This window comes from Alexandromys fortis, unplaced genomic scaffold (assembly GCF_014885135.2).
Source record: "Alexandromys fortis isolate MF-2015 unplaced genomic scaffold, M_Fortis_MF-2015_v1.1 scaffold_131, whole genome shotgun sequence".
Classification (NCBI taxonomy): Eukaryota; Metazoa; Chordata; class Mammalia; order Rodentia; family Cricetidae; genus Alexandromys; species Alexandromys fortis.
Genome location: NW_026068023.1, coordinates 4,972,285 through 4,981,937, shown reverse-complemented (window position 1 = coordinate 4,981,937; position 9,653 = coordinate 4,972,285). Strand labels below are relative to the sequence as shown.

General features: G+C 36.2%; 1 pseudogene; it reads right to left on the bottom strand.

Moving 5' to 3' along the window:
- Nucleotides 1-8,821: 8,821 nt before the first annotated feature.
- LOC126514503 (alpha-enolase-like) overlaps nucleotides 8,822-9,653 on the bottom strand; it is a 1,886-nt pseudogene continuing 1,054 nt past the window's right edge.

Genomic DNA, 9,653 nt, shown 5'->3' with positions numbered 1-9,653 from the left:
GAAATCATGTACATAAAATTAAAGAAAAAGACCTTGAATTCTAAAGGTATTAATAATAGTATATAGAATTTTGAAAGAGAGACAGACTATAAGGAGAAAAATACACAAGAATATTTTAAACTAAATTACGACTAAAAATAAAATAATAAAAAAAATCAGATTCAGATGTAGTACAGTTCTTACCTGAACTTTGATTGCAATGACACCCTGTGTCCTAATGCTTGCTGCCTTCTAGATAACGCTTTTGCTGCAGGATTCTAGTTTACTTCTGTTTTGGGGGGTTTCTAACTGTCCTCAACTCCTCTCCAGGGTACAGAGTTGATTCTCAAGACAGAAGAACTTGCTATCAAGCATTAGATTCAAGGGAGTAGGGCAGAAGTCCTTGCCTGTTATCACTTCATCATATGAGCAAATGGGATTTTTTTCACAGGTGAGAACATGATATAAAGGCTTTTATTAAAAATTAGTACAGAAGGCATAAACCTTTAAATGAATGGTGACAGTTGATGTACCCATGGACTAGGACATATAAGTATGTTTAGCTTTGCCATGAGCATTATTCTTAAAGAAGACTCTTTATAATAACCACATTCACTGTGGCAAAGGGATAAGTTCCAGAAATGCTTTAAACCTGGGAGAGACCATGTAGGTGGCTGAGAAAATCCTGGTTGGGTAAACAGTAAGTCAAGACTAACATGAGACACAAGCCAGTGTATCTATTCTCTCTGAGGCTATCCCTGAACATGGCCAAGAAGGCTTCTTTGAGAGGCAGGATGCTGTCTAATCTGTTCAGTTTCTTTCTTTCTTTTTAAAATATTTATTTATTTATTTATTTATTTATTTATTTATTTATTTATTATGTATACAATGTTCTGTCTGTGTGTATGCCAGCAGGCCAGAAGAGGGCACCAGACCTCATTACAGATGGTTGAATTCAGGACCTTTGGAAGAGCAGGCAATGCTCTTAATCACTGAGCCATCTCTCCAGCCCCCTGTCCAGTTTCTTAAAAGATTCTGAGAATAAATGAGATTGTGGTACTTGTAACTGCATTTAATGTCCTTTGGACCACATATGTCAAGGACCGGTCTTGGAAAAAATACCTTTTACCGGGGTAGGAGCATGGGAATTTTAGAAATATAAGTAAAGCATATGAAGACATATAAAAATAATAAGACAGTAAACATAGAATAATACCAGGAGGGTATATCAGTGATTGAAATTCTGAAATTTACCTGCATTTATTTTTCAAAGCTTTTATACCCATCTTAAGTGGTGAGGGTGTGGGGGGAAGGTAACAAAAGACTTTATTACATGATGTTGTCTTCTAATGTTACACTGACAGCATTATAAAAAGTGTGAATTATAGAATTATAAAACTTGAGATATTATCAATTGAAGAACCAGAATAAAAATAAAACCACGTGTAACATGAGGTGCTGGCTTGTTTGTGTTTTTTTTGTCCCTCCCAGTACCCCCTAGCTGTTTAGCCCCAAAGAAAAATCACACATAGATATCCATAAATTATAAGCTGATTGGTCCATTAGCTCTAGCCTCTCACTGGCTAACTCTCACATCTTGATTAACCCATTTTTCTGATCTATGATAGTCATGTGGCTCAGTACCTTTTTTCAGTGGGGCAGATCACATCCTTCTGCTGTGGTGGTCTGGACAGGAGTGGGGGAAATCAACTTCCTCCTTCCCAGAATTCTCCTGTTCTCATTACATCATTTCTACTTCCTGTCTGGTTTTCCCACCTATACTTCTTGCCTGGCCAATCAGCATTTTTTTATAACATGATTGACAGAATACAGACAATTCTCCCACACCAACCATGTATACCTGAAAACTGTAAGGTTAGATGTCATTTCGGATATATTAACAGTGATGATATCAAAATTATAGAGGCGTTATAAGATATCCAACTGGAAAATCATAGAAGAAAACTTTCCCAACCTAAAGAAGGAAAGCTTATGAAGATAAAAGAAGCTTACAGAACACCAAATAGACTGGACCAAAGTCCAGTCAAAAAGAGGGTGGAGTGATAATATGAGCAAATGGGTCAAGGCCATAATGGGGATACTCACTGAAACAGCTTATCTGAGAAATGGGAGCTCACTGACTCTGGACTGACAGAAGGGGGTGGGGGAAGGGGTGGGGAAGCAGCATAGGATCAAACTAGGCCTCCTGAATATAGGTGACAGTTGTATTGCAGGGACAGTTGGTAGTGCCACTGTTTGAACTGGCCTTTTGGAGCCCATTTTCTTTGGAGGGATACTTTACACAGCCTAGATATATTGAAGGGGACTTTGGTCTTGCCTCAAAGTGATATGCTAGACTTTGTTGACTCCCCATGAGAAGCCTTCCCTCTCTGAGGCCTGTGGCATGTATAGGATTGGGAGAACAGGAGGGATTGGGAACTAGGATAGGTATACAAAATGAGAAAAGATTGCTTTTTATAAAAGTATATCCAAGTTTTTCACAAGCACAGACTACATGGCTTCTTTATATGCACATGTTCATATACTTTGAAACTTAAAAATTATACAGAATATACAGTTTCAAAAAGATATTTTCATGTCAGTGATTCAGTATATTAATTATGTCCAAAATACCTTAGCTTATACTGATGTTTTTATTTTTGTTAAACCTATTCACTAAACTAAACAATTTTACAGTATATGAAGGGCCCAGAAGGAAAACAATTCAGAAAGGCATAATGAGTGGGTTGCTACAAGGTTAATTCTTTTTCATTTTTATTTAAAAGGTTTCATCAGAAAGTAGGACCCTTGATCACAATACAAATTTATTAATAGAAAACAAAGATCAAATAATTGATTAATAATATTATAGCTATATTCTGGTGACTGTTATAATCAAGGTCTATTCAAAATCTAGAAGTTGCAAAGACTGGAAATTTCAGTCTATTTTTGACTAAAATGGAAATTTCAGGGCTGGAGCAGTGGACTTGAAGAAGGATCTGCAATTTTACTCTATTGAGCACTATCAATTTTGTGTGTCACCATTGTGTTGATGATGACTGGAGACATGTGACACATGGTTCAGAGAAAGGGACTTTATTGTCACGGAACAGCAAACAGCATGAGCTTCAGACTTTCATCAGTTTTCCTTGTTCTTCAGAATCTGCAGCAGGAATGCAAGCTGTTTCAGGTAGATGCTGTTCACACAGTCGATTCGTATCATATCTGAGCGGCCCCGAGTTTTGTTAGCATCAATAATTTTACAGGGCTGAAAGTGAGCATGGATTTTGCTTCCTTCATGTAAGCACTCTCTTCCTTTTCCACACTATTTGTAGCATAAGCATTCTTGTAAAGAAAATCTAAAACAAAGCTCAGTTGTGTATAGTATTGAAGGAAGGCTGGAGGTTCACAGAGAATTGTTTACCAAGGTTCTCCTGTCTTGAAAACCTCAAATGCACTAGTCATGTGTGTGTTTAGTTTGCTTTTCAACTCATGGGTATATTTCAAAATGTTGGAAGCTTATTCTTCTAATTTCGTTAAATATCATTTATCCTATTGGCTTGGTCTCTTGGCATTTCATAAAATTATCTTGCACACGGGGCTATCACTGCTGGCAATCCTTTAGTGGAGATATTCTTGATGATCTGGCATGACATTTGGGCTATTTGTACACTTGGGATCATGCCTACTCTTTATTCAGTTTGCTGTTTATGATTTTACTCTAAATATCTGGAATTTCTGCTAAGTTGAGAGTTGTCAATGCCTTTTCAAAGCTAAGATTTGTGTTTAGTTTTTTCCAGTAATTTCAAAAAGATGAAAATACAAATCAAATCAAGATAAATTCTGCATTGATGTTCTTTAATTTCAACTGTTTTCAGTGAGACAACACTTACGCAGTAAGAACAGTGGAAGTCATTGCTAAAAGAAACTAGTTTACAATACAGCTAGAAAAAGACTGAAACTCTATTTTCTTTTTTTGCAAAATTTGCATCCAGCAGACAATACAAAAGAATCACTAAAATATTCATTATTTCTGCTTTGATTGACGACATGGACTAATGACAAAACTATTCTTTTCTAGTTATGTTATAGCACTACATGGATCAAATTGTCTCTCTTATTAATCAATACTTAAACATTCATAGAAAATATAAGCATAATGATTATGTTGCAGATATTTATTTAATTGCATTATTTGTTTATTCATATTGTACTAATTATAATAGTTTTCAATCTTGGTAACTTAAGGATCTATATGAATATAAGAATATAAGTATATACATACATAACAACTTTTAATGTAAAAAGAATACAGTAATTTGAAAGGACCATAGAGGAATATATGTGTGTGGTTCAGGTGAAGAAAAGGGAGAAATAATGTAATTATACTATACTCTCAAGAAATAAAAAAATGATGAATTGAGTAACTGTTTTTTAGAACTAGTCTGCATTTAGTTTAACAATGATGCCAATGTCTATGGTTACAACTGAATTCTCCAAACAGTAATTACACCATTAATAAATATGCCACTTTTAACTTGTATAAGATGATACTTTTTCTTCAAATTATGAAATAAGTTTTGAACAAAGTGTTTATAGAATCTTGATTAAGAGATACATAGCAATAAAACAATCAAAAGTTATTTATGCACTGGGCCAGCAAAGAGGGACTTTCTACTAGATCCCCATGTCAGGACAGGGAGGAATGTGGCTGACTGGGGAAATTGGAAAGTGCATGCCTTCTTAATAGTAGAAAAAGTGCTGCTAGCGTCATTCTGTGGCGAAACTCTAACACATTAACGCAGTAGTTTTGAATACTTTAAGAAAAAAGTTAATATTTCTATGTAGCTCTGTAGCTCGTTTTCTACACTAAGCATGAGTCAGCTTGCAGACTGGCAGGTTTCTGAGCACTACTATTGATAGGAAGTGGTACTAGAAGACTGGGATTAGGAAGTCCTTGCACTTTCTAATTAGCCTCTAGACTGACAAAGCAGACACTGGGAGGGTTTAGGCTATGTGTGGGAGTGTAGAGGCCTTGCCTCCAAGGCTGCCTGGTCAGTATCATCTTTTATCTCTGAAGAAGAAAGTGTGACTCTTCAGTCCTTCTCATGTGTGCCATGGGTTAGTATTTTCTAATTAACAGGAAAGAGAACGTTCTACCTCAAAAGCTCTTTTATTGAACTAATAGTTCCAATGTGATAAAACAATGTAATGTGCCCATATGTAAAAGAGGCCAATCTCGTGCTTAGAATTAGGCCAATTTGCGCTTAGTAATGGGGTGATACCCTGAAATGTGGTTCATTTGATGTGTAAATCTTTGAACCTATTTGAATTCATTACTAATCTATTTAAAAAATGAGGTTGAAGCACCGAACTTTGGAAACCAACCAATAATGTACAAAAGCTTTCCGACCTCTTTTCTCCAAAAATAACTACTTCATAGTATTATAGTAGACTTAATCTTACTCAGAAATTTTATTTTCTTCAGGCATTACACTACTCTAATTTCCTTAACTATTATATAATGTTGTTGAAGTACTTGTGATGGTTTTCACAAGCAACCCTGAATGTTAATAGTGGGGAAATTAATCCTTCTAGGTACTAATTATGTAAAAAAGCCCTGCAAGGTTTGAGGAGGTGTTTGTTATAGTATTGAATTAATGATTAAATAATAATTGTGGAATATAGTAAGAATATTGCAATCAAAGGCTCTTGCAGAAAATTCTAATGTGGTATACAAAGATGGGCTCCCTGTGACGAGCTCTATACTACAGGATCTCAAAGCGAAGGTGCTAGCACATTATATGGAACTCAAAATAATCCATTATACCTGTGTTCAAGATGCTCAGGGGGCTAAATCTAAAACATGTCGTAGGCATGAAAGTATGGTTTGGAGGATTCAACCAAAGCATTGCTGAGTTTTATATGCTATTCTTCATTTACCTGCCAATCTTCTGGACCCAGTGATATGCTTAATTGAATGTCTCAATAGAGGTAACCTGAATTTAAACACATCTCTTCTACGGTATAATTGTAGTAGACAACGATTCATGTTTTAAAGGCACAGGATTATTTGGATGTAGTTTTGGAACATTAAGCTACTGGTAGTCTGATCATTCCATTTTACTTTTAAAAAATAAGAAGACACTTCTTCTAAAGCCTTTTAGCTTTATTTTTAGTTATTGCTTTTTAAATATCCATAGTTATATTCTTAGAGTTTATATGTATATGTGATTATTTTGTCTTAATGATGAAACTTGCTTTAGATCTTATCTGCTTTAAGATTCTAAATTGGTTAAAATAATGATATATTCAATCAATGTTTTTAACATGTATTTTATTTTTAATTAGTAAACAGGTTTCCTTATGATATTTTCATACTCACTTAATTAGAATGTCAGTTTAGGAATTATTGAGATCAGATTGGCCTGTGCATATCTTTGGTGGACTGAAATTTTTAACTATTGGTAGTGGGTCCAGCCCATTCTGGATAGTAGCATTCCGTGTGAAGCTGATTCTGGACTAGGTAAGAAAACTACATAAAAACAGATAATCATGACTGAGACAGCAAGCAACAATCTTCTACAGTTTTTGCTTTAAGTTCTTTTCTATATTCCTATCCTAGAACCCCTTAATTATGGATTATAACATGTTAGCAGATGCAAACACTCTCATTTTCTGTATTTATTTTGATCTGTATTTATGTTTTATCACAGAGATGAAAGTAGAACAGTTGGGTCTTTATTAATATTTCCCTCCCCATTATTTTCTATATACCATCTCCTCAGTACTTGAATCTTTCTCTTCCAATACCCTGTCCACCTTCATATCACCTGTGTTATATTGTCTCCCAACCTCTCTTGCTTAAAACCTTATTTTATGTCAAAGACTCCTTTCTGGTTTCCTGACTTCTACCACACTCAAACATTTATAAAACATAAATATGTATTTATATGCATATGTATGTACAAATAAAACATAAATACATATTTATACATTCATAAAATACATGAATATAAAATTTGGAAGCTAACATCTGTGTATGAGCAAGAACATGCCATTTTTTTCTGAGTTCCAATTATCTCACTTAGTAATTCTCTAGTTCTATATATTTTCTTACTAATTTCATAATTTTACTTATTTATGGCTGACTAAAATCCACATCTAAGATGATTCCATGTCTTAGCTATTGTGAATTGAATAGTAATAGACATGGGTATGCAAATCTCTCTGCAGTAGGGTGTAGAAATCTTAGAGTATGTTTTCAGGAGTACAATTAACTATTTGCCTGACATTTTATTCTGTTCTAAATACTCCAAAATTGTTTAAATTTTGATCAATACAAATTATAAGGTCCTCTAGATTTGAAGTAACTTCTGACTTCATGGCTCTTGATCCTCTATCTTCTTTGAAACATCAGCAAAATGTAGTCAAGTTTCCTAGGAAACTAGTTTTTCCCCTTTTTCAGTGAGGAACCATGTCATGTTTGTAGAGGGAAGGTCTTGACTGCAAGCCAGAAAGGGAACCATTCTCCCATTATTTTATTTGCATAGCACATATTGCATAAAGATAAATTGAATGCATTGTGGCTTTTGCTAAAAGCTCTGGAAGCAATCAGGACTACCATCATTTGCATGTCAGGGGTTGCACACAAAATTGTTCTCCCTAAATGAATGAGCATATCTCTCTCAAAATCAACTACTACGTTCCGGTGTCTCTTCTATTACTACCATGTTTATTGTTCTTTTAGCTACTATAATAATCTTCAATTGGTTGCTGTTCCATCCTAGTCTAAGCGGTGAGTTATTTTGCAATTCACCCGTTCCTCTAGTTGGAAGTGACTGTCAGTTTCACAGGGATGACTGTGTTTAGCTGATTGCTACATAGTTTATATCCTTCATTTGTGGTAAGTCTCTTAAATCCACAGCATTTTTCAATCTCACCGCTGTTCCCAGTGTGTACAAAAATTTCCGTACATGCATGAGCCTAGCACTATTCTCTTGACTGCTAATTTGTAATAATTGTGTCATCTCATACAATCTACTATTTTTTCTCAACCTAGCCTTCGTGTTGAGCCAATTAGTATGCCTTTGATATATGAAATCATTTACCCCTTGCTACTCGTACTTGTTTTGTTTTAAATGTATACAACTCTATAGAGTGATAATTTGGCATCCTATCAGAATAGTTCTTTATAAAAAATTTCCTGTCATTGTAATGCCAAGTTTTTTTCTTTCTTAATACCAAACTACTAATAGAAGCTACAAAACATGCTGTATTAATGGATGGATTTAAAGATTAAATGTGTATGTAGGAAAGTGAATTATTGTAGTAGATATGGAGTGAAAAATGTGAGAAACATTTTTACATAAAACAAATGCTCTATTTATATACATATATATAGAGAGAAATGTGATTCCCTAAAATGAGCCATTTGGATAGGCTTATTAGAACTTTAAATTTTCTGTTTTATCAAGTTAGATATGCAATCTACATTACAATGGATAAAACTCTTTTTTTTTTTTTTAATGTGTCACTGAGGCTTTTTTCTGCATGTAGAACCCCTGAGGCGGGGGTCTTGCCAGTGACCACTCTAGAGATTACACTGTGTTCCGGACACTAGCTTAAAAGTGAGGTGACAAACAGTGATTCAGACCAGTCACATGATTACAAAGGTGGGGTTTCCAGCATGGCTTCAGGGGGGTCAGGTGAGGCAACAAGTATGTCTAAATAAAGGTTGCATCGGAGGGGAAAGCTCTGGGCCAGCCTTGGGCCGCCTAACTGACAACAGGGACAGGGATCTAAGCAGTTGGTGCGCCCAGGTATCTTCACCCACACTTCACTAGACCAGGGGATTCCTGAAGGACTTGCTGGCAAACTTGCCTTGCTGCCCAGCTCTTTTTCTATTCTAAGAATCCGGTTGTACATGGTTAGGCTCTTGGGATCAGCAGGGGCAGCAGTCTCGATCTGCCCAGTGCAGAGCCCCACCACCAGGTCAGCGATGAAAGTATCCTTGGGCTCCCCCAGAACAATGGGACCTCACGACGCTGAAACCATTGGACTGGGCCAGCTTACACACATGCAGAGACTAGGTCACGGAGCAGATCTGGTTCACTTTGAGCAGGAGGCAGTTGCAGGACGTCTCACTGACAGCCTTTTCAATTCTCTTAGGGTTGGTGACTGTGAGATCATTCCCAACCACCTGGATGCCTGCACTAGTTGTGAACTTTTGCCAGGCTTTTCAGTCTTCCTGGTCAAGGGGGTCCTCCATGGACATCACTGGATATTCCCAGATGAAGGGTTTATGCAGGTCCGCAGGCTGGTTGGGTGTGATCTGCTGGAGTCATCAGGGGACTTGAAGTCCAGGTCATACTTGTTGGACTAGAAGAACTCTGAGGCAACTATGCCCATGCAGATGAAAATCTGGTCAGAGTAGCCAGCCTTCTCGATTTTGTTCTTCTTCGGCAGCTCCAGAGCGCCTATGTTCTCCAGGATGTTCGGCGCAAATCTGTTCTCATCACCCACATTGGTGGCATCCTTCTCATATTTCCCCTTCATGACATTTTATTTATTTATTTATTTATTTATTTATTTATTTATTAAATTATTTATTAAAGATTTCTGTCTCTTCCCCACCGCCGCCTCCCCTTTCCCTCCCTCTCCCCCAATCAAGT